The 24,141-nt window shown below is 40.3% G+C and overlaps 1 protein-coding gene across 1 annotated transcript in view; it reads right to left on the bottom strand.

The window, feature by feature from the left end:
• The window catches only part of VPS16 (VPS16 core subunit of CORVET and HOPS complexes), a 1,917,946-nt gene that overhangs the window by 704,749 nt on the left and 1,189,056 nt on the right, over nt 1–24,141 (bottom strand). The gene's annotated exons all lie outside the window — the stretch shown is intronic.

Here is a 24,141-nt window from a genome sequence, read left to right as displayed (position 1 = left end):
TTCAAAAAAATACAATCTCTAGCAACTTATACCATGTCAGGAAAAGTCTGTGCAGTCAGATGTAAATAAATTAAAAACAATACAAGCAGTAGGATGCAGTCCAACAGGTGACATAATACCTGAGTGAATAAAGCCTTCAGCAGTATATGGCACAGATTTTCCAAACTGTACTAAGTATACCTGAATACAGTCTCAGCACAAAGCAAGGTAAGTTTCTGGTGCCTTTACTGTTATTTGTGTACTTGTGCTAACTAGTATCCCCTCCGGCCACAATGGATTACCCACACACATGAGCTTCCCCTCCCACTTTCTGCCCTCACTCAACTTTTAAAAAAAGATCACCAAGCCGCTGTGACTTTGGCTGTAGTTTCTAGAATTATAGGGGATGCTGTAATGGCTGGCTTCTGAACCAAATCTAGAAGCAACAGTGACACGAATTTGACAGCAGCCATACCAGAGGTCCTTTTCTATTTTTATGTAAATACAGATATCAATGATTGCCACTGTTGAAGTGACACCATGACCCCACGTGTAAAATGGGAATAAAATGGGATGGATACCAAGGTATAACGATACAATAACAGCATATACACACTTTTATGTGTTATCTTTATCACATCAGCTCCTCTTCTGTTGAGCCAGTAGGCCAATGTCAATACAATGCCTTCCTTATGAAAGATGAGCAGTTGTAGGATGCTTGGTATTACGTTTCAGGTCAACTATTTGAAGACCTGAGTTTTTCCACAGATCTGAATCACCAATGTCACAGGTGAGAGTTTTCCTGTATCACAGAACAAAGGCTACATATGTAGCTGAAATCCTGACTTTTTGTGCAAGACAGAAACTAAATGCACAAAAATGGAAAAAGAAGCTCAGGAATCGGGTGAATGATAAATATCTGTTTATTCCAAAATCAATACAGCCAGGCAAACATCCATGAACATACTAGTCTCACCACCAAACAGACAGTATCTTCAGTACATCTAACAAGATACCCCTGTAGCAAAATATAAGTACACAAACATAATCACATAGTGCAACCAAGTAGCACAAGATCGCTAAATATCCAAAAGTGCAGAACAGGAACATAAAGCATTAGATACAGTAATGTTCATCCAATACAACTGTTATACAAGAAACAGAAAAATGAGCATGTGTCCATGCAGCCCAAATAAGCCAAAACGAAGAAACGGCCCACATAGTATAACAGGGTGTAGAAATGGAGGAAAACAATGTCCAAAAAGAATCCTTCCTCTTGTAAAGTATATAAATATATAAATGCAACTTATTCTAATGAGTTGTACTAATAAAACAACTGGACAGCACCAGCTCCAAAGGATGACAAACCTCACAGTTAAGAAACAAACGTTTATTAACAGGAAAACATAAAATAATAGGTTAAGTGCTTTCTTTTCTGAAGACAAACAGGACTTCTTCAGAACCAAAAAATCCACTTTAACCTCAGTATAAATAAGCAGGTAAGCATCATGTGACTTAGCAAATAAGAATTCATGAATATTCATAAGGTGGTATAAAATGTGCGGTGTTAAAATGTACATGACATATAAAACACCAGACAGTGAGTACAACAAACATATGAAAGGTAAGAATAAAAAATAAAAATATATTTTAAAATCAGAGTGTCAAAACAAGTCCTAATAAAAAATATGTCCTAATAAAGATGATTTTTTTTTTTTAATGAAAACAATTCAAAGGTTTAAAGACCTTATTTTCAAGGCAGGTACTATAGAGATATATTCACTGATACCAAGATACACTGAAGGATTTACTTTGATTTGCCAGAATAGTTCCCTTTGTTCTAATCGTAGTTCCCTGGGACCCCTTCCCCCGTTCACTCTGAGGGATGATTTCCAAAATACCAAATGTGAATTTTCTAAAATTTGGACAAACAGTAGAGTGTTTACAAAGGGAGTTAGTTTTGTTCTGCTTTAAAACATCATGAGTGTGTTCACATATTCCTTTCTTTAGTTGTCTCTAGATTTTCCTGACATAACAAGAACAGTTAGAATGCAAAGCAATGTATATCACACCCCTTGTGAGGCAGTTCCCATTACCTAACTTGATTTTAGACTTACAATAATTTTCTAAAGTGATAAATTCCTGTTCCAAGATGTGAGAGCAATGAATACAGGATCCACATTTGTGAGTACCCATAAACAATCTGGTGGGGGAGAGAAGTAACACACTTTCAAACAAACTTTTGTCATTTCTCTCCGTCTTAGAGACAATTTGGGGGGCTTCACCCAAGGTATTAAAAAACATTTCATCTACCTTTAACATGCTCCAATTTCTGAACATGATTTCCTTAATGGACCTAAACTCCGAATTAAATTTTACCAATAAAGAATTGGAAAATTCAGACTAAATTCCTGAAACAATGTTAGGACTGGACAAAAGCACTTAACTTACTAGTTTATGTTTTCCTATTAATAAACGTTCATTTTTTAACTTTGAGATTCATCATCCTTTGGAAATGCTGCCGTCCAGTTATTTTACTAATACAACTCATCAGAGTAAGTTATATATTTCACGGTTTACAGGAGGAGGAATTCATTTTGGACACTGTTTTCCACCACTTCTACACCCTGGTACAGTTGCACTAAATGGGTTATTTCTTTGTTTTGGCTTGTTTATCTGGGTTGCACAGACACATGCTCATTTTCTACTTCTGAGTTTAAATTTTGAGTGTGGCAGTGTTTTCGAGTGCTACCACTGTGGAACATGGATGGGCTGAACAGTTTTCCATCTACATCGACTTCTTCCTTCAGTTTGGATGACAACTTGACTTGGCATATCAACTTGATTCAAAGGGACTTGACACAACCTTTTTCTTTACTTTCTCAACAATTTGTAACTTTAAACACACAACTGGATGAATTAATATCATCCTCCTCCTCGAGTGTTCCACTGGCTAATATTTCTGGGTCTCATCAGCTGCAGCAAAAACCACTTCTCTCCAATTGTTTATACACTGGCTCTTTTTCTCAGCCATTGTTTTCTGAATCCACAGACAATTCATCTTCGCACAGAAACTTGCAGGAATGGTTTCACCAGGATTTTGGTTCTTTTTCAACAGCTCCTCCTACCAAGAACAATGGAGATTTGTTAACCATGATGGGAACTCTAGAAAAGAAACTAAGGTGTGTAGTCTGCAAACTGACAATATGTATTTAACTGAATGTTTAAACTCTAAAAGAGTACCAAAAGGGTTATGCTTGTACAAGTTTCCTAACAGGCTAATTCTCAGGTCTCAAGAACACCAAGATCTTTTAAGTATGTTCGACCGACATGGTTTCAATTTAATGAACTTCATCATTAATTTAAATTCTTCAATGTTGCAGACGTTGGATGATATTACTATTTTAAATAACATTACTTCTGACTTATTGTTTGAGTTTAACAAGATTAAATATGAACATATTTTTATTAAAATTGATGGATAGGTGAAAAATAACACTGCAAGAAAACAAAAAAAAATGGAATAGAGATTTGAAAGACTACACAAGCCATACAGCTTTATCCTTTACCTAAAGCATTTAGTGTCAACACCATTTTTTCCAAATCCCACACTCTACAACCTTTGGCTGACAATTTTTTATTTTTTTATTTTTATTTTTATTTAACATTTGTTGACCGGGAAAGTCTGACTAGGTTCCGCAGAGCCTGTTTTCAGCGGAGGCCCAGGGAGAAATGCTCCAGATACAATACATATAATACCCAAAACCACAAACCTTTCTTTGGTCCACCTATTTCCAATCTGAGAGGAATGAGAATTGTAATAGCAGCACAAATTTTCACAATAATATTTTTTTCACTCCCCCATGCAGATTTGATGAAATTAGGGAGGAAGCGTCAGGGGAGGGGTTGGAAGAAACAGCATCAACAGTTTTAAAATCTTATTTTACACCTGTGGATAGACGGATCCAGTCTTCCCATAGCGGTAAAATGCTTTCTTTCAAAGGTTTCATTATCTATAATTACACTGATGTTTCTATCACCAAAGTACACTTTTCTCTTTTTAGCAAAGTTTTCAAATTTGTGCCTCAATTCAAACTGGGTATCCCTGACCTAGTACTTGAGCTGAAAATGTTCACAAGAAAACTGAAATTTCAACTCAATCTTCCCATTTCTAGTAAGAACTTTTGATTTCTTCCCTTTGTAAGAAAAATATTTCAATCCCCCTCCACCCTTATTCTATCCATTTTTGAAAAATATGTGGAAAGGATTTTTTATTCACTATCTTCATACTGCTCTCAATTTTTTCACAACTTAACTAAAGAAGAAAAAGAACTGCTCTCTAGTCTAAGGCAGGACCACACATTGAGAGTCATGGAACCAGACAAAGGGGGTGGTGGTATAGTGCTGTTGGACAAAAATGACTGTGCTGGTCGGATTTTCAGCATGTTACATGACTCTAAAAATTACATTACAGTATATCTCAATGAAACTTCTATTATATCTCAATGAAATTTCTATTTCTTACATGAAAATGTATTTATTCTAGGAAGACTTTGTAATGCAGGGATTTCTAAGAGTAGTAAACACGGACACTTATACTTTTCTTCACAATCCCAACCCCTTGATACCAGCTGCCTTTGTGATTCCCAAAGTACACAAAGACATTCACCTCCCTCCTTACAGACTGCTACTGGTAGCCAAAGATTCCAAAACTTATCCACTGGCAGTATTTGCTGACCATATAGTAAAACATTCTTTGTCACAGGTCAAACACATTCTTAGGGACTCTTGGGATCTTTTATCCAAGATTATCCAAAATGTATCTACTGATGCATGCAATTTTCTGACAGTGAATGTGATTGATTTATTCAACAGCATCTCCCACCAAACAGGTTTGGAATTTTTCAACTCAGCCCCTGTACAATATTATGTGTAATGTTCCTACTGAGCCACTGTAGCTATTCAGCACGTGTATGTAAGTACTGAGCACATGCAAGAACAGTACCATTTTGTACATTCAACCAGAATGAATGCAGTCATGAGTGGAGATGCACATGTGAGGGTGTTTGAAGCAATGAGTGAATCAGTTAGCTAAAATACATGTCTCAATTACAGTTCCTGACATGTTTATGTACAACAAATATCTTGAGCCCATACACCGCTTCATTGTCTCTTTTGAATGCATGAGACAAGCAACATGGTACCAGAATGGGATCCAAAGTTGAAGCAGCATACAATCCATGCGGCACGAAGTTAAAAGAGGATAAATATACAGGAGTGAACTTGGAAACAGGTCAACAGTTATTCAGATGTACTTAAACTTGTTTAAATGATTTTTCAGTTGCCACTCATTTGGTGAAGCATTCAAAATGTTCAAAATAATTACCAAGATAAACAAAATGTCCAAAATTGAGACATACTGACAAAAGTATGTGAAATAATTTCTGAAATGTTTAAAATGTATGAACAATGACTGCATTTATCCACAAAGTACTACTTTTTCGCATTATCTAAAGGTACTCGAAGTGTCCAAAGTTTCTGGAATGTTCAAAGTGTTTGTAGAGTCAAAGTGAAGCCTTTTCAAAGTGATTGTTGTGCATTCAAATTTAGTTACAGACACCTGGTCTACACTTATGTTTAAACATATTTTGTTGTTATGGCAGAGAGATTTCACAGACCTGAACCACTAGTGTTTGATAACAATATTGTTAAGAATTGGTGAGTGTTTGAACAAGAAGAAGATATTTTCATACAGGCTGTTTTTTCTGATAAAGATGCAAATACAAAGGCATTCATACTTCTTAACTTAGTAGGTTGGGAAGCCATTGAGAGGGAGTGCTTATTTGTGTATGCACCTGCCGTGTATGCAGGGGAGGGGGAAAACCGCCATATTGTGATGCAGGCTGAAATGTAGGAAGACCCAGAGTGCTTAAAACATACATTTAGAGAAATGAGTAACCCTCAAACAAATATTGCAATGGAAAGGCACATATTTTACACAAGAAATCAAAAGCCTGGTGAAGCTATAGAAGCATATATTACTGACTTGAGAAATAAAGCTAAAACAAGTAGATTTGCTGACTTGCGAGATGAGTTGATAAAATACAGACTTGTGTGTGGTGTTAATGATGCAGTGAGAAAGATTTTGCTTTGAGATAGTGATTTAATGTTGAAGAAAGCCATAGAGATTTGTCAAATACACAAGCTTAGAGAAAAACACACAAATATGCTTATGAATGAGAAAATGTGCTTGCAGTAAAAGAGTATGAATGTTGATGTACAACAGAAAGCTAAGATGAAAAAGGGGTATAAAACAAACAGTGTGGCAGCATCTAGCTCTAACCATAAACCGAATGCAGCTGCTGCAGCAACAAAAACCTTATTGTTAACTGTCGTAAATATGGCGGTAACCATGAACCTAAACAAGAGAAGTGCTTAGCTTTTGGTCAGCAATGTCACAAATGTAAAAAGTGGAATAATTTCAAAAGGCTCTGCAGGTAAAAAGTGTTGCAGACTTATGTTAAAAGAGAACATCAAAAGAAGCAAGTAAATTAGATAGAGAGCTGTGAGCAAACTTTCAGTGTTGATGGTGTTTCTGTGATTGATGAAACTGTTAACACAGTAGGTTATCAGTTGGCAGCAAAGGGTGAAGTATTTTGTACTGTTTGGGTTAAAGGGACATCAGTAGAGCTTAAAGTAGATACTGGATTCAAATGCAATGTTATATCAGCACAAATGTTTGCCAAAGTACAAGCTGGTGAGAAACCTGATTCAGCAAAGTGTACAAAACTTGTTGTTTATGGTGGTGAAGAGACTCAAACTGATGGCACAGTAGTTCTCACATGCCATTCTGCTGGGAATAGCTATGACTTGCAGTTTTAAGTAGTCAAAAGACAGGTGCAGTCATTGGTGGGCCTCAGAGATAGTTTGCGATTGGGACTGATTTCACTTAACAAAGAGATTCACCATATAAATATAAACAACCACAATAGTTTCACACAGAATATTTTTTGTGAATATGCTGACATTTTCAGAGACAAGCTTGGTAAACTACCAGTCATATATTCCATGAAGGTAAACCATGAAGTAAGCCCAGTTGTCAGACCAGCCGGGAAGGTTCCGGTAGCAATGCAGAGCAAAGTGAAAACAGCACTAGACAAAATGGTAAATTTAGGTGTGATAACTCCAGTAAAAGAAACAACTGAATGGGTATCCGCCATGGTCGTAGCTCATAAGAAAAACTCAGATGATATTCAAGTATGTATTGATCCCAGAGATTTAAACAAAGTACACTGTAGAAGTAGTAGCAGCTCTTGTTCCGAATGCCACTGCTTTATCGGTCTTAGATGCATTGGCTTGACATTACTTGACAGACGCTTAATTTTAATTCCACTCTTATGGAACTCATCTTATTCAATAATTACATTTCTTTTGAGGGAGAATACTTTAAACAATTACGTGGAGTGGCTATGGGAGCAGCATGTGCTCCCATTCATGCCAACTTGGTAATGTATTGCTGAGAGAAAACTTTGGTTTTGAACTCCACATTGGCAAGTAGTCCTCCATTACCTTGACAACATATTTATTTTTTGGATAGCCTCTGATGAACAAATTGTGGTTTTATTACTTTTTTAAACAACTCTACTTTGTTTCTGAAGTTCACCCACCATCACTCTCCAGACAATGTAGATTTCCTGGAAGTACACATTTGGAAGGATTATAACCACCAGTGTTTTCTTTCTACCATTTACAGGAAACCTACTTTTTCTAACCATTACTTACAGTCTACCAATTGTCATCCCCAGATCTGTAGGAACAACATATTCAAAGGACAACCGTGTGCTCCACCCTAGATATTTTCAAAAAGGAGTGTGAACACATTTACAATAGTTTTTTTGAGAGGGGTTGCTAACATCATTTTTTGAACTCCATTTATGAAGAACTGCTCAGAGGTTGGGAAACTAGATTCTTGCTCCTTTTGAGGATGGCTCTGATCAATGACACCATTACATCCACTCCTAACATTGTTTTAGGAATTAAGAATGAATTTTCCAATTCTTTACAGGTAAAATTTAATTTGGAGTTTAATCTCATTAAGGAGATTGTGTTCAGAAACTGGAACATCTTATAGGCAGATGAAATGTTTTTCAATACCCTGGGTGAAGCCCCCAAAATTGTCTCTAAGATAGGGAGAAATGTCAAAAGTTAGTTTGAAAGTGTATTATTTCCCTTCTCCACCAGATTGTTTATGGGTACTCACAAATGTGGAGCCTGTATTCAATGCTCTCACATCTTGGAACAGGAATTAATCCATTTAAACAATTATTTTAAGTCTAAAATCAGGTTAGCTAACAGGAACTGCCTCACAAGGGGTGTGGTATACACTGCTTGTCGTTCTAACTGTTATTGTTATGTTGGAAAACAGAGAGACAACTAAAGAAAATAATATATGAACACACACATTTTAAAGCAGAACAAAACTAACTCCCTTTGTAAATACTCTACTACATGTCCAAATTTTAGAAAATTGCTGTTTAATATTTTGGAAAATCATCTCTCACGGTGAACAGGGGGCTCACTGGGAACTACAATTAGAGCAAACAGTAAACAGTGAATAACATCAGCTAATTAGTGGGAGCAGTTAGGAAAAAGCATTCCTCATTTAGCTAGAAATCGCAATTTAGCTGGAGTGCTTGTTTGGCTTGCTTTCTGTACTCTGCCTGAATATTGCTGATCGCTGTCTGCATTTTATTTTTCCCACCCACCCACACTGTTGTTGTATTCTTAAACTTGGTGGCTTTTGAGTTGCCCGCCTCTACTATAAATCTGATTTTGGACACACCTCCTAGTCCCATCTCTTCAGGTCATTTATTGAGTACAGAGAGGTAATTTGGGAAGGCCTAGCTGCTTAGATTCTTAACTTTGAGTTATCTTCTGTTTCCTCCCTTCCCACTTAACTTTAAAAAATCGCACTTTATTCAGCTGCTTTTACTGTATTTGTGCTTCTTCCTACTTTATTTTCCTTTTGTTACTTGTTCTTAAAAGTATTCAACTCTATTTACTCTGCTGCATTTATTACTGCTTGTTAGTAGCCTGATTAAACTGTAAATGTTATTCTATGCCTCGTAGTTTTGGTTTAAGCACTTGGGCTGCAGGCCAGTTGTTTTACATTAAAGAAAAACTCCACTCTCTAATACAGTTTAACTCAATCGTTAGGTTTCTTTTCTCCCTACAATATGGTTCCAGCATTGTGCAGGTACCAGAAACCTGCTTGTACTTTTTAAAACTTTTATTTCCTTGCATTGGAGTTAAGGGAAAGCCCACCTACTTTTTTTTTAACTCAACTTCTCACATACTTTGCAGAGAAATTCGTCTCCACCTGCATGACATATCATAGGCACAGTTAAATATGTAGTTTACCCTGTCAGGTACTGCTGTCAATCTTAGATGGGCAATTAATCCTGCTAATGTCAGGAATACAGCAGCTGATATAAAAAAAAAAAAAAAAAAAAAAAGAAAGAAAACTGTGGAACTGTTTTCAACTGTTTTTATTGCAGAGAGGAGAAGAACTTAACACTCCCCTTTCATAGCAAAACAAAGTAATTAGATCAGTCAGGCAATTGTCAACTCTTCTGACAAACTTGCTTAAGCAGAAACACAGTATTGAAATGCTACGCTTTAAATATTATTTATAACAGTTTATATGTTAAGATAATGTAAATGTAGCATCAAAGATTTTTGTGACATTCAGAAAAAAGTCAGAAAATAATTTTTCTTGCAAAATATCAATGCATTTACCATTTCCAAGCCACCCCCCACCCCCACCCCCCACACACACAGGGCAGAACTGCAGAAAGAGAGTCAAGGTGGCAACCCAATCAACTAGGTGCACTGATACTGTTCATAAAAAGGTCTTTTATACTTTTTTGTGACATTCTTCCACAGGGGGATGTGTATCTGGTACATGTAGATCCGGTCTAAGAGATTCCCACTGATTTTCAGTTAGTCTTTACATTGTTAGAGTTTGTTTGTTTGTTTATCTTTTCGGCTTTTCCCGGTTAGGGGTCACCACAGTGGAACTAAGGTCCGCTGATTGGCAGTCGATTTATATGGTGCCGAGTTGCCAGCCCAATGCCCAACCTTCAGCGAAGGCACGCCCATTCACACATGTCTTTCGGAGGCCACTCGACCGCGGGGAGGACATGCAGACTCCACGCGGTCGAGTGGCCTCCGAAAGACATGTGTGAATGGGCGTACCTTCATTGAAGGTTGAGCGTCGGGCTGGCAACTCGGCACCATAAAAATCGAATGCCAATCAATAGCGGACCGGAGTTCCGCTGTGGCAACCCCTAACCGGGAAAAGCCGAAAAGACAAACAAACAAACAAACTCTAACAATGTAAAGACTGACTGAAAATCAGTGGGAATCTCTTAGAATGGATCTGCATGTACCAGATACGCATCCCCCTCTGGAAGAATGTCACAAAAAAGTATAAAAGACCTTTTTATGAACAATATCAGTGCACCTAGTTGATTGGGTTGCCACCTTGACTCTCTTTTTGCAGTTCTGCCCTGTGTGTGTGTGTGTGTGTATGTGTGTGTGTGTGTGGGGGGGGGGGGCTTGAAAATGGTAAATGCATTGATATTTTGCAAGAAAAAATATTTTCTGACTTTTTTCTAAATGTCAAAGAAATCTTTGATACTACATTTACATTATCTTAACACATAAACTGTTATAAATAATATTTAAAGCTTAGCATTTCAATTCTGTGTTGCTGCTTAAGTAAATTTGTCAGAAGCAACTATAATATACTACTGAATTCACTTTAACATACATTTACTATGTGCCCTTGCATTAAAACACTAAGAAAATGAAATCAGATGTACTTAACTATGTTTAAATTGCATGCGTACGTACACACACACACACACACACACACACACGCACACAAATATGCTTTTATACACATGTACTTTACACACACGTACTATATATATATATATATATATATATATATATATATATATATGTGTGTGTGTGTCTGTGTGTGTGTGTTTGTGTGTGTGTGTGTGTGTGCTCGCGCAATATGTGTACATACAATTAATTATTTATAATAAGCAACCCAGTATATTTAAGCATTATTAATGTATACATTCTAGTAAATTTTGCTCAGTGATTTACTTGGTCACTGTCACACATTGGCTATGTGTTGCACATGCAATCTTGGTCAATGTTTTTATGTCAGTATTTTTTCTTTGTATTGCTAAGTGGATTTAATAACTGTTATTATCTTTGCCAATGTAGCCTAAGTTGTGGCTGAAAATGGTCCTGAGACCAGTTCACTTTCCTGGTTACTAAAGTATAAATAAATATGAAACAGAAAGAAAGGCGGGTGAACATGACAGAAGTAATTGAGGAACTAGTAAAGCACATTTTAAGACTGCATCATTCATTAGAGAGAAAAATCCTCCCATTGAAGGCATTGGGAAGTAGCAGATGGACTAAGTTTAGAATCCTATTACTTGTCACTTGTAAATGTACAGCAAGGATCATTTACCGCAGTGAGTGTTTTCACACCTCAGCATGAGAGTGTAGGGGAGGGTTTGTCAAATCTATTAGGACTACAAAATACTCCTCTTACAAAAACCTGTTTTTATGTACTTTCTTTTGCTGCAAGTAGCGAACGGCTATTTATAGCACAGAACAAGCTCTGACAGACACATAAATGAGGCTTAGTCAGGTAAACATACAAGCAGCTCTGTTACAGAAGGTGTGTTTAGATGACAGTGCTTAACAGTCCTGCCATTCAATCTTAATGGCATGATAAAACAGAACCACTTCCTTATGTTTAGCATGAGTCATAGAAAGAGGACTTGAAATGTATTCTGGGAAGAAGGAATAAAAGCAAGAAAATAAGATCACATTACCAAGACAGGCCCCATCATCCACCATTTTGAGAGGAACACATTAAAATTGTAAAAGAAGCACTTGGAGTGATTTTGAGGCATTAAAACGACTCAAGAACAAAGATATAATGCAAAAAATATGTTTTTTTTTTAGTTGCAAGGTGGAGGTTTCCTTTAAATAGGTTTGTGGTCTACACTCTTGTGACAGGAGAGGTAGCTTTCATACTTCTAAGTTGGAGTTGCTGGTTGAAGAGTTAGTGTGTCTGTTATTCTAAACATGTCTTAGTTCTGGTTTAAGCACTTGGGCTTCAGGCCAATTATTTTACATTAAAAGTGTTTGTGGTCTACACTCTTGTGGAAGGAGAGGGTAGCCCCTGCCCTTCTGAGCTGGGAGTTGCTTCTTGAAGGCATATTGTGCCTACTTATTTGAAAAAAAAATCTGAAACTGTTTCACTTTGCTGTAGCATACACTAGATTCAAAATCTAGTTCTGTTTGTACAACTTGAGCACTAAACCAGGCCATCCTATGTTTGAGAGGGTTCCCCTGTACCCTAGTGGCATGAGTCTGCAGTTAGAACTCATCAGATTGAAGGTGCTGGAACAGGGCTCAGTTTTGAGCTTTTTTATTGGTTAATATGTTTAAATCAGTTTGCTCTTTTTTGCTACATAACAATCACATTTGCATGGGTTTGCGCATTGCACACTGCTATCAAGCAGTGGGCATTGTTGGCGGTTACAGATGCAAACACTTCTGCCTGCAAATTTTCCCTTAGTACTCTGCTGGTGCTCCATCAGCAAATTCTCGCAACTGTCCCTCACTGACAGATGATACATTCAGCAAAGCTCCTGAGGTACCAACACAGATCCTACCCACTAGTCCTTTGTATTTTTTGTCCACTTCTCCTGTCCTCTATTTTACCTTGTCCTTCCTGTCTTCTCCCTGTTTTCTGACCACATCAACTTACTTAGCATTATAGAAGGACAATTTCCCACAGTCTCCTCAGCCAGCCTGGTCAACATGGGCAACCTGAGGTAATGTAGCAATTGCCTCATATACACTCACAACCCACTTCTTCTAGTCTGCACAAATTCATTATGTGAGAGACGCATCTATATCAATAACCTAGAATCCAGGCTCTCTCACTCACCAGTCAATTCTTCTGATACTAAAGAGGTTGTCAGCATGCACACCTCACCTCCTGTGCCTACTAAACCAACAACAGATAATCCTACATATGCGGAGGTCCTTACCAGAAGCTTACCTAAGCATCAAAGACCTCCCAAACACAAGCAGAAGCACAATTCATATTATACATCCTCTACAGATCACAGTACACATAATATACTACATACCAGTGTCTAACCGCTCAAGCCCCTAAATAACCCAAAAACAAACATCTTAGTCATAGGAGACTCAACCGTGAGACACACAGATGTATCTCTCACTAGGCTGGATAAGTAAAAAGTCATGGACAGCTGTTACATGCCAGGATCTGCACATCACACACACACACACACACACACACACACACACACACACACACACACACACACACACACACACACACACTCAAGTCTCTCAAAAACAGGCACTATTATGACTCTGTCATAGTCCATGCTGGTGGGAATGACTTGAGATGTGCCTCACTGGACTATAGGAAGAGAGACATGAATGAGCTATCTGATGATTTTATCTTCACCTAGGATGATACCACAATACACACAAAAAATGACTGACTTCAACAACTGGCTTAGTTTCTGGTGTCATTCAAAAGGGATCCAATATCTGTCAGCCTGGGATGACATGGTCAACAGGCCTCGATGCTTTGCTAGACATGGTCTTCATCTGTCACTCCTGGGATTTTGGTTACTGCCTAAGGCTCTTGCCCCCCCCCAATAGTGCCTTTTTTAGGCAATGTCACAAGAACAAAATTCCCAACATAAAAATACCCCCTAAAAACAACCTCAAGGTTATGCTGCTAAATGCTAGGAGTCTAAACCAGAAATTGTGGAAGCAGTCCACACCTTGGAAGATGCTGACATCCATGCAGTCATGGAGATCTGGTTTAAGGCTGCGGAGGGCACCCCAGCTATACCAGGTTACATTTCCATCCACATGTTCATACCACAAACTGAATAGGTGAGAAATAAAGGATGTGGTGTATCAATATTCTTTAAATATAAATACACCTTTAGGTTGGTTAAACAGCATGATTCCCTAGAATTACTTTAGGTGCAATTGACTAAAGGTAAGACCCCTCTTCCGGTCATTGCCAGCTACAGGACTCCCTCCATGAATCAGGGCATCCATTCAGCCTACTTGACCTACTTGAGTCACTCAAGATATAATCAATCACCCTGGTTTTGGGTGACTTTAATTACCCATTGACTGACTGTTTAAATTATACTTGCCCAAAGGTTCCTGGAGTTCATTAATGCCTATGCACTGGACCAGCTGATTGACACACCCACAAGAGGATCAAACATCCTGGATCTGATGCTCACCAACATGGGGGACCGCTGCCCCAACCCAGTGTGTGGCCATCCCTGGTGAGATCTGACCATAAATCAGTCTCGCTAGAAGTAACTATAACACAATACCCCCTTAGCAACAACTAGACTGAAAAACTTATCCAAGGCCAATTACAACCTCTTACGTGACAACATAAATAGCTTCACAGCCTCTCCCTCCACTGATGGAACAGACACCTATGCTAAGTTATACACCAATGCTCTATATGAGCACCTGTACAACTGTATTGATTCTGCCGGACCTGATAGAACCAAAGCAAGACCTTCAAGGAAAAATAAACCTGTCTGGTGGACAACTGCCATTAATAGGCTATACAACAGGAGAAAGAAACTGCTGTCTAAGAGTAGGAAGGAATGGTCTCAAAACTGGAAACACTCCCTCCTCAACTTAAACAAGCAAATAAGACCCCTACTGAAGTCCTCCAAAGTTAACTACAAAGCCAAATTAGCTTCCCTAACTAAGGATAACCATAAGGTGTTCTTTAGTTACATCCGTAACCTCAAACATAAGGCCCTGATTTACGCTAAACTCGTAGTCAACGGTACTATATACACAGAACTTGTGGATATAGCAAACTTGCTGACTGACAGGTTCAGTAAAAACTTCACTCCCCTGTCCCCACCACATATACCTCAAAGCATCCGTAACACCTGTCCCCACCTATTATCTGAGGAGCAGGTCTTAAACGCTCTTTCCAAGGCCAAAAAATACAGCCTCTGTGGGAACAGACATCATTCTGGGCTGCGTTCTACATAGGTTAAAACAGGAATTAGCATCACCATTGGGCATGCATTTCAATCACAGCCTAAGCACTGGCTTTGTCCCACTGGAGTGGAAAACAGCTACTGTCATCCCTTTGTACAAAGGGGGTGCATCCACAGACCCTGGGAAATATAGACCCATTAGCTTGACCAGATGTATCTGCAAGGCCATGGAAGGAATCATCATGGACGTTATTAACAAAGATATAGGAAATCTCCAAAAGTTCGACCCCACCCAGTTTGTCTTTGTTAAGTGGAGATCATGCCTGTTAAACTTGGTGGACTTCTTCCACAGTCACCAAAGCCCTAGATGAGGGTAGATCTGTGCATACGGCCTACCTTGACTTAGCCAAGGCCTTTGACACAATCCCACATTAGCTTGCAAACTCGTTCACTGATAGAAATCATAAGTCAAAAGAGGAGACCCCATCTCCTCCAGCAAACCTGTAACCAGTGGTGTTGCAAAGGGGATCAGTTCTGGGACCCCCATTGTTCATAATCTACTTCTCCAAAGTACAGGCTAAAATTAAAGGACTGTGGCTGACAAAGTTTGCTGATGACTGCAAACTCGGAGCAATCACTGAAACCCTTAGTAATGTCAGCATCCTTCAAGAAGGTCTTACACAGACTAATGACTGATGCCAAAGTCATAGTCTTAAACTTAATCCAAAAAAATGCATCATCATCCCCTTTGGCAAGGGTGATGTTCATGTAAACTACCACATCAATAGCAATACCCTAAGCACACAGTCAGTGGTGACAGATCTGGGCACACAGGTTCACAGTAACTTTAACTTTGATCACCATGTCTCCACAATGGTAAGAAGGGCATTTTATATTGCTCATCTCATAAATAAGGGCATTGCCTCCAGAGTAAAAGATGTTATAAGCCCCTGCATTCTTCCCTCATCAAGTCAATAATAGAGTACAATGCTCCCTTTGGCAAGTTCCTTTCCAAACACCTGTAGCAACTGGAGAGACCACAAAGGTTCTTTACAAAGAAAACTCAGGGTCTTCAAGATCTGTCTTATGCGGACAGACTGAAATCATTGTCACTTTACTCTGTGTCATACGGACTTCTCAGAGGCAACCTGTGCCTTGCATATAGAGCAATCTCTGACCCAGCTTTAATGGAAATGCTACACATTTTCAGGTCAAATGGCACACAGGTCACTTGCTCAAAGGACCTTAACCTGGTATGTGACATCAACAGAACTTGCTGAAGAGACAGACTTGTCTCACAGAGGTTGCCCCAGCTTTGGAACAAGCATCCTATTCATGTTAAACAAAGCCCCTTGTTGCCCTCATTTAAGTATAATTTAGACGATTGGATGGGTAACTGGAAATTCACCCCAGGGGATCAACCTGTGTCCCTCTTGGACAGGTGCAATAAGTGCTGATTTTATTGTCTGCTTGAACTAGACACCCTTGGGAACAAGGGTTGAACTTGACTAGGCTTGTGGCCCATGTGGCCATTAGTCTAGTAACCTTCTATGATCCTATGGAACTATTCTGGCAAATCAAACTAAATGCTTCAGTATATCCTGGTATTGATGAATATACCTCTATAGTACCTGCCTTGAAATTAAGGTCTTTAAACTTTTGAATTTTCATTTTTAAAAAAAAGTTCACTTTTATTAGCATGCATGTTTTACTGTGACTTGCTTTTAAGATTCTGACTTTAAAATATATTTTTATTTTTTATTCTTAACTTTCATAGGTTTATACTCATTTTCTGGTGTTTTATATATTATGTACATTTTAACACTGCGTATTTTATAACACCTAATGAATATTCATGAATTCTTATTTGTTATGCAATATGATTCTTACCTGCCTATTTAAATTGAGGTTAAAGTGGATATGTTTTGGTTCTGAAAAAGTCCCGTTTGTCTTCAGGGACAACAGTGCTTAACCTAATATTTTGTGTTTTCCTATTAATAACTTGAGATTCGTCATCCTTTGAAACTGGTGCTGTGCAATTGTTTTATTAACACAACTCTTTAGAGTAAGTTACATTTATATACTTATACACTTTACAGGAGGAAGGATTCATTTTGGACACTGTTTTCCACCATTTCTACAATTATATAACCTCACCAAATAAAAAATGCAAGGAAAAAACAAACAAAAAAAATGACATGTATGTATATACATATATACGGGTTCTGTTCAGAAGATCAAGTCTTCAGAAAGTTGAATGTCATATGGTCGAGACCATATGACTGACTTCCAGAAATTTTGATGGTTTTGTGTAGAGATTGCAGTACAGTGGGGATCGCAGAATTTACTCTTTTCCCCACTGGAGTGCGATATTGCAGTTGGTATATATAATACATGGGAGGTGTGGGGGGCATGGGGGCTTTTCCCCCTACAAAAATGTAGATTTTTGCATTTTGTGTCATTTGACTTTTTGGAAAGTCGATCATATGGTCTCCACCATATGAAGTTCGGCTTTCTGAAGACTCCATCTTCTGAAATAGATCCATATACATACAGTGTGCAAGCGTAAATCAAAAGGTCAATTAATCTGTGGTATCAACATACAGTACCAATAACACAGATACCATCAGCAAAGAGGCATAATTTAAGTGTATATGTCATGAAGATAAAAGTACTTCAAACAATTTAATAGTAGAAAAAGTGCAGTTGCTTTGGAAATTACAATAAAAGTAGATGTCCTACTGATCACTGTTGCAGTATTCTAATATTTGTAGGTTATCCTGCCAAAGGTAGACGGACATCCAAGCGGAGTACTAAGGCTACAAATGCCTTCTTGATGCTCCATACATCTGGAACATGGCCTCGGCTCATGGGCATAGGGATACATAGGCAGAGATATTGGCAAAGGATCCTCAGACTGTTTTCCTCCAGTCTGAATGCAGAAGCTTCACTGACATCTGTACATGCAATGTTATGTCTCTACCACTACCATGGCTTGGTCAAGTGCTGTGTTTACTTTGCTTAGGGGCACCGCATGGTTACTATAGTTGTAAGATTTGCCAATCATTCATCCCTAAAAGTCTCTTAGAACCAGGTTAGCTTCCCAGAATACTTATCTGGAGAATCAATGCCTCAAGAGCCTCAGGCTTAGCAAAATGGCAGACCCCTTTGCCTCAGATACTTCGGCTGCTCAGTCCCATTTGGACATCCCCACTAAGATGCAAACCTGCACATGTCCGAATTCTTCAAAGACATCTGTTGCAATGACCTCACTAAAGGCCAGAATGGCATCTTACTCACACATCCAGTGAGGCTGAATTTCCTACCATTATGGAAGAGAATGGGGAACCTTGGGAGATTATGTCTGAAGGAGAAGAGAGTGTACTGCGATTCTAGTGAGTGATGTGACACCTGCTCTATTACTGAGGTCTGTCACGGTTCCATACCACCATGCTTTGTTAAAGTAGACGTCCCGGTGAAGAAGAAACAAGAAGTTATGTACTCACCATAACGTTCGATGTATGTAGTCCATCTTACCTCACATTCTTACCCATGGGTTCGGAGCCAAATGTCGGCTCCGACTTGGCCATACTTTTAGCTCGAAGTCTTTCTATTGGCTGGGCTAAGATGGTATCCCATGCTGCACTGCTCTCTATCCCCAGATCCAGTTTGCTGCGAGCACCAGCACTCATTCTCCATGCATAACAACACCTAAGGAAGGAAGAACAAACCAAGAATGAAGGGAACTCTGAAACAAGGCCTAACCTCCAGATCCTCCAGGATGGGGGAAGGTGGGGGGGGGGGTAAGTAAGAATGTGAGGCGAGATGGACTACATACATCGAACGTTATGGTGAGTACATAACTTCTTGATGTTATGTAGTCCAATCTCGCCTACATTCTTACCCATGGGACAGCGTCCCCAGCACCTAAATCCTGGGAGGCTCAGTGGAAAATACTCCTGAGCACTGTGGAACCAAAGGAAGACCTGCCTCTAGATACCACATCTAACTTGTAATGAGTAACAAAGGTGTGAGGAGATGCCCAAGTAGCCACAGCACAAATATCATCCATAGACAATCTGGCCTGAAAAGCTGTAGATGTAGATACAGACCGGGTAGAGTGAGCCTTCACTCGGAACGGTAAATCTCTGAAAGAAATACAACTGGAAATCCACCTGGACAACGTGACTTTGGAAACAGGAGACCCAATTCTGTTTTCCGAAAATGAAACAAACAACTGATCAGATTTTCTGAGGTCCTTCGTTCTGTGCAAATAAAATCGTAATTGTCTGTGCACATCCAACTGATGAAATTTGAATTCTGCCTTGTTTGAGAACTGAGGAAAAAACACCGGCAATTCAATGGATTGGTTAAGGTTACTAACTGATGCTACTTTGGGAGGAAAGGAAGGATTCGGTCTGAGAGAAGCCCTGTCCTTATGAAAAATCAAATAAGGGGGGGTTGCTTGATAAAGCTTGAAGCTCCGAAACGCGTCTGGCTGACGTGATGGCTACCAAAAAGACAGTCTTCCAAGTTAAGAATTTTAAATCACAAGTGGCTGCAGGCTCAAAGGGGGGTTAAGTAAGACCCTGTAAAACAAAGTTTAAGTCCCAAGGCATAACAGGTTCCGAGACAGGAGGACGAAACAACAAAGTGCCCTTCAGGAAAGCCTTACAGAGTCTATGTGCCATTAGGCTAGGTTCGTTTGCGTCATGAAAGGTAGAAATCGCCGCCAACTAGACTTTAATGGTTGCGGCAGCTGAACCCTGGTTGAAAAGCATAGAAAGGGACTCTAATACTGACGAGATTGGAGCTGTGTAAGGGTCAATCTTTTTGGCATGTGCCCAGATGGAAAACCTCTTCCATTTGCTGTAATAAATCTTCCTGGTCGAAGACTTATGAGAGGAAAATAGAATATGAATCACCTCCGGCGAAAATTGGTGAAGCCTAACTAATGACGGAAGTGGAGTAGCCAGGCTGTCAACCGGTGGGTCCGAAGAGAGGGATGCAGCTGCCCTGACATGTGAGTCAGTAAGTCTGGTTGTGGGTCCAGAATCCAAGGAGCATCCATGAGATAGGGATGGAGAAAGGGGAACCAAATTTGACAAGGCCAGTGTGGAGCAATCAGAATCATTTTGCTTCCCAAGGATTGCGTTTTCTGAATAACCTTTGACAGCAAGGGATACGGAGGGAAGGCATATAGTAGACCGGAGGGCCAATAGTGGACTAGAGCGTCATTGGGTGACTCCCCCTGAGGGGGGATAAGGGTGAAGTAGCTGCTGCATTTGGCATTGAGGGGGCTGGCAAAAAGGTCGCAGAGGGCTGACCCCACCTGTGGAAAATCTGCTCCGCAACTTGACAGTTCAGGGACCACTCATGAGGCATCAGAATAGCTCTGCTTAGCCTGTCTGCGATCACAGTGGAATTCCCCGGAATGAGCGTTGCTACCAGAAAATGTTGGGAAGACACTGCCCACTGCCACACTCGCATGGCCTCTCTGCAAAGGGGATACGATTTGGTTCCTCCCTGTTTGTTCAGATACCATACCACCGACATATTGTCTGAGTGGATCGCAATAGTCCCGAGAGGAAGAAAGCTCTGAAGTGCTTGCAATGCTAGTAGCACTGCTCTCATCTCCAGGACATTGATATGCAAATGCATCTCGTGCTCTTGCCACATGCCTTGGACTGTCCTGCCTAGATAATGCCCCCCCACCCCATCTGGGAGGCATCCGTGGTCACAGTGGCAACCAGAGGCGAAGGAACAAAGGGCTTTCCCGCATTGAGGTTGTTGGTGTGAAGCCACCAACTTAGATCCTGTTTGCACCTGTCTGTGAGTAGAATAGGGTGAGAAAGTAGAGGACATTGAAGAGACCACTGGGCAAAGAGTAACCACTGAAGGAGCCTCATATGTAACCTTGCCAGGGGGACTAACATAATAGTAGCAGCCATCGTCCCCAACAACTGGAGGACCATTCCTGCCTTCACTCTTCTCAGAGGGAGCAAGGCGTAAACCTGTTGTTGTAGGACTCTTGATTCTTTCCTGTGGTAGAAACGCCCGCATGAGGACGGTGTCTAATTCGGCACCTATAAAAGTGACATGCTGCGAGGGCAACAAGGCAGATTTTTCCCAGTTCAAGGTGATGCCCATCTGTTGATATAGGTTGATAGCAGCATCTCTGGTCTGAAGTAGCAGATGCCTGGTGGTGGCAGTAAGGAGCCAGTCGTCCAGGTATGGAAACACTTGGAATCCCTGACATCTCAAGTGAGCAGTCACCACTGCCATGCATTTGGTAAACACCCTAGGGGCTGTGGTGAGACCAAAGGGCAGGGCTCGAAACCGAAAGTGACTGGCTCCCAGCCGGAAGCGTAGGTGACTTCTGGGTGCCCTGTCCATCTTTATGTGGTAGTAAGCATCCTTGAGCTCAATGGAGCACATCCACACTTCTTTTCCAAACAATGGGAGAATAGACTGCAACATGACCATTCGGAACTTGGACTTTTGCACATGGGTGTTCAATCGGCTGAGATCCAAAATAGATCTACATTTATAGTAAGTGTACACAACTGTACTATGTTCTTCATGTTTCACTGTTGCAGTCATTACATTTGTTTGGGTAGATTCCCAAAGCTAAGGTTGGGAGGAGGAATTTAAATGGGATTAGGACCAGTTATAAGGCCCTACAAGACTGCAGTGGCAAAACCAGCCCTAGATTTAGAGAAAATTGGCAAATGGTAATGCTTGGTGAAAGTATGTAAAGAACTCCAGGTAGCAGCTTCTAAGATGTCCCTAGTAAGGACTCCCCTGAGAAAGGCTGTAGAGGTAGATGCAGCCCTGGTTGAATGGGGTCTGATGGCCTGTGGGATAGGTTTTCCATGGTGCTTATAGCAGAAATGAATGCAGTGGCCTATCCATTTTGAAATGGTTTGTTTTTAAATAGCTTTCCCCTCTGTCCCTGCAGCAAATGCCACCAGTAGTTGTTCAGATTTCCTTTGAGGTTTAGTCCTGTCCAAGTAGAATCTAAGCTGTCTGTGCAGATGTAAAGAGTGCAGTATCTGTTCCCCTTTGTTCTGTGGGTTTGGAAAAAAGGCAGGCAAATGAATAGACTGATTAAGAGCCACACTGGATACCACCTTGGGCATGAAGGGGGGACTGGTTCTGAGGGACACCCTGTCCGCATGAAAGATGATGAAAGGTTCCACTGCCATAAGGGCCTGTAATTCAGATACCCTTTTAGCAGAAGTGATTGCCAAAAGGAAAGCTGTTTTCCAGGAAAGACATTTTAAATCTGCAGTAGCAGCTGGTTCAAAGGGAGGAAGAGTGAGTTTCTCCAAGACAAAGTTAAGATCCCAGGCTGGAGTTGGAGCACTCCTGGGTGGCCTTAGATTTTTGGCCCCTCTGAGGAACTGCTTGAGCAGTGGGTGAGAGAAGAGGAGAGGTTCTATGCTATAATGAGCTGAAATGGCTGAGGTGTGAATTCTGATGGAGAAAAACGACAAGCCCTTATGAAGCATCTCAGTTAAGTATTGTAGAATCTGAGGTAAATTGGGTGCTGCTGTGCTCATCCCTTGAGAAGGGTTCCAAGAAAAGAATCTTTTCCATTTTGCAGCATAAGATTTTCTAGTACTAGGCCTCCCTGCCTCTAAAATGATATCCATCACTGATTTACTGAGGGATGGTAAAGGAGAAATTAGGTAATTAGCCAGGCTGCTAGGTTCAGGGTTTGCAGCTGAGGGTGCAGAATCATGTTCTCCTGCTGAGACAACAGGGAAGGAGTCTGAGACAGGTGCCATGGAGCCAAGCGTGACACACTGCGCAAGAGTGGGTACCAGTGTTGGCGAGGCCAGTCTGGTGCAATTAAAATCGTCCTTGGCTTGTCCTGTTTGATTTTTAGTAGTACCTTGAAGAGCATAGGCAGAGGAGGAAAGGCATAAACTGATAGGTTTTTCCCAGCTGAAGGATAGAGCATCCACTTTCCAAGCTTGCTCGTGGGGAATCCTTGTGCAAAATTTGTCCAGTTGATGGTTCTGGGGGGAGGCAAACAGGTCTATATCTGGACTCCCCCATTTGCTTGTCAACATGTTGAAAAACCTTGGTTCCAGTTTCCATTCGTGTGGGTCCATGAGGTTTCTGTTTAGTCCGTCTGCCAGTGTATTTAGTTTTCCCGGCAGGAATTGAGCTTGTAGATTCACTTGGCAGCTCAAGGCTGTGTTCCACAATACCATGGCTAGTCTACAGAGGGTGTAAGAATGTGTACCCCCCTGCTTGTTTATGTACCACATGACAGTGGTGTTGTCTGTCTTTACCATTAGTTGCCCTGGAAGAATGTGGTCTTTGAAGGCTGTCAGGGTATTCTGTACAGCTAACATTTACTTTTGATTTATGTGCAGGTGCATTTGATTTAGGTTCCATTTGCCCTGAATGCACTTCCCTGCCAGGTGAGCCCCCATGCATAGTATGATGCGTCTGTTGTTAAGATTTGTTTGGCAGGGGGTAATGTGAATGGTAGTCCCCTGTTTTGGTGGCAGACCCTCTGCCCACCAAAGGAAGTCTAGGCATAAGCAAGGTATTATAGGAATCCTTGCTTCCAGATCCTGAGAATGTTGACACCATAGGCTTTTGAGATATCACTGTAGTTTCCTCATATGCAGCCTTGCATATGGAATTAGAAGAATGCATGAGGCCATGAACCCCAAGGCTTGCAGTATTTGCCATGCAGACAGCTGGGTTTTTGTGGCCACTTGCTTGAAGCAAGCTGTCAAATGGATCCATTTCTATGGCGTGAGGAAAGCCATCTGGGAAGTTGTATTCAAGCTTGCTCCCAGGAATATAATTTGTTGACAGGGTACCAAGTGGGATTTCTTTTTGTTTATGGTGAACCCCAGACAAGTCAGTACACTTTGAACAAAGGCCAGATGATTGAAAAAAATGTTCTTGCTTTCTGCCTGAATTAGACAATCATCCAGGTATGGGTATATTGTAATATTTCTTTGCCTGCAAAATGCAATGACTGGAGCTA

The sequence above is a fragment of the Protopterus annectens genome, chromosome 2.part0 (genome assembly GCF_019279795.1).
Source record: "Protopterus annectens isolate FY-2018-M chromosome 2.part0, PAN1.0, whole genome shotgun sequence".
Lineage (NCBI taxonomy): Eukaryota > Metazoa > Chordata > Ceratodontiformes > Protopteridae > Protopterus > Protopterus annectens.
This window is presented reverse-complemented; position numbering and strand designations above follow the sequence as displayed.